At 48.8% G+C, this 2325-nt stretch overlaps 1 non-coding gene across 1 annotated transcript; it reads right to left on the bottom strand.

The window, feature by feature from the left end:
• Window positions 1–1534: 1534 nt before the first annotated feature.
• LOC129061146 (U1 spliceosomal RNA) lies at window positions 1535–1701 on the bottom strand. The gene has a single exon (XR_008528107.1). It is a non-coding gene; the product is annotated as a U1 spliceosomal RNA (small nuclear RNA).
• Between the last annotated feature and the right edge of the window lie 624 nt (window positions 1702–2325).

Raw genomic sequence — 2325 nt, 5'->3', positions numbered from 1 at the left:
GTGAAGTGGTATCTCACTGTGGTTTTAATTTGCATTTCTCTGATGGCTAGTGATGCTGAGCATCCTTTCAGATGTTTGTTGGCCCTGTTTATGTCCTCCTTGGAGAAGGGTCTGTTCAGGTCCTTTGTCCAAGAAAGTTTTTAAAACAAAACTGGTTGCTTTGTCCTTACTCAAAGCCCTTTAGTGACTCTCTGTCACCCAGATGCCAAGTCCAACACCCATCCCATCTCTCATTGCTGCCTACTTGGGCATCTTAGGTGCATCACTTCACATCTCTGTGCCTTAGTTTCCTCATCTGTGAAATGGGGACAGTAGTACCTTCCTCCATGTGTTGTCGTGAATACTGAATGAGAATAGTCCTCCAAACAGTGCCCCGCAGACAGTAAACACAGATTAAATGTCCACTCTCATCTTTGTCATCGTTCTGATCAGACTTCTCAACGTCCACTGGGTGGTTCCTTGGACAGGTGAATGGACAAATGGGTTAAAGCATAAAGTACTCAAAACTACTTCATGTCCTGTAGGTGATTAGTAAGCACTTATTAACAACAATGTTTTAGAGACATAAAAGTAGCGATTCAGAAAGGACAGTTCCCCCAGGCCGTTCCCATCCTGCCATTCCTGCCTGCTCCCAAGTCCCATCCCCCCCCCCATCACTTCTTTTTGGAGCTTTTGTTATTGCCTTAAAGGGCTCAGGATGTCTAGTTTGTGATGATTTGAAACTCAAACGTGAATTTGCTCTTCTAATGTGAACTGCTCTCAAAAAAATTACAGACTCATTTCTCCATTTATATGTTTTAGCTAAAAGGCACCCAGAGTGACCAACTGACCCCAGGATTCGATTCCCTGAGGCACTCAGAAGTGACAGGATATGGGAACCAATTCTTTCCGCCTGCTCTCAAGTGAAACCAATTTGTGACTCAGGAAGACCACTTATTGAGTGGAACAGGAGATAGAGTCAACCGGAGCCCAGTCCCTGGCATTACCCAGACACCTCCCTCCCAGAACACCCACCACGGAACACCGAAAGGGAGGCAGAAACCCTCCAAATGGCTGGCAGAGCACAATGAGAGCAGGCTCAGGGTTCTGACAGGGCTGGGCTGCTACTCGTTCAAGATTTGTTTGCTCCTTGGGTGACTCTGGGCAGATTTCTAACTTCTCTGAGCCTCTGTTTCTTCACATGTAAGCTGGAGCCATGACATTTGCCCCATGGAGTCACTGCGAGGACTGACTGAGGTCAGACACGTAGAATACCTGCCCATCCACAAATGGTGCAGGCTCGGTGTCTCAAATGCCCTTGCTCCTCTGGGGAAATGCTCTGTGCCCAGAGTCAGCATCAGCCCCTGGATCCACTCATCTCCCTCCACAGCGATGGCTAAGCTCCAAACACGTTTCCACCTGATCTCCTTTTCCCAGGTTCCTCCATCTCCTGAATGCATGGCCGTCCTCCCACTGGAATGCACCTAAGCAGGTTCTAGTTTAAAATTCGTTGTATTTCACCCCAAAGCAGAGCTTCTTTTTCTGAGTGGGGAGGGTGGGAAGAGCGCGAATACAGTCCCTCACTACCACAAATTATACAGTCGAGTTTCCCACATTTGGAGAAACTGCAGGGGGTCAGCACATGCGGAGTGCGATGGATAAGCCTTGCCCTGGGAAAACCACCCTTATGATCATAGTATCTCAGAGCTTCTTTGGATTTTTTTTTTTTTTTTAAGATTTATTTGCTTTTAGACAGAGGGGGCGGGGGGGGGGGTTGAGGGAGAAAGAGGGAGAGAAACAATACGCGGTTGCCCCTCACGCGCCCCCTACTGGGGACCTGGCCTGCAACTCAGGCATGTGCCCTGATGGGGAAGCGAACCAGAGACCCTTTGGTTCGCAGGCCGGCGCTCAATCCACTGAGCCACACCAGCTCAGGGCTCAGAGCTTCTTAACATTATAACGGTCAGACATATTTGAGAATCTAGTGAAAGCTATGGCCTTTATCCCTGTAGAATTGTGCACAAATGTGGGTGCGATTTCCACGGGCTCGTGGACTCCAGGAAGCCTCTTTGCAGGACTTCTAGGGCCACATGTGCCTCGAGATAAGGATCTCCTGCCTTAATTGACCTTCAGCAGTGTCTGTGTTTGGCCAGCACCCCTGTTGGCCACATGTTCACAAGTCATCCCTGAAAGGTGCAGGGTAACAGTCCCTCCTCACTCACAGTTTACAAAGTGCCACAGAACAAAGTGACATGTTCTCACCCTGAATTCCATCCTTCCTCAGGTCTCTCTTCATGGTGTCTGCCTCAAGAGATGTGCTTTTCCAGCTCTCTCCTCCAAATCAGA

Source organism: Pteronotus mesoamericanus, unplaced genomic scaffold (assembly GCF_021234165.1).
Source record: "Pteronotus mesoamericanus isolate MK-2021 breed Mesoamerican mustached bat unplaced genomic scaffold, CSHL_Meso_final scaffold_54, whole genome shotgun sequence".
Classification (NCBI taxonomy): domain Eukaryota; kingdom Metazoa; phylum Chordata; class Mammalia; order Chiroptera; family Mormoopidae; genus Pteronotus; species Pteronotus mesoamericanus.
Note: the sequence above shows the minus strand (reverse complement) of the source record. Positions and strands in the feature narration are given on the sequence as shown.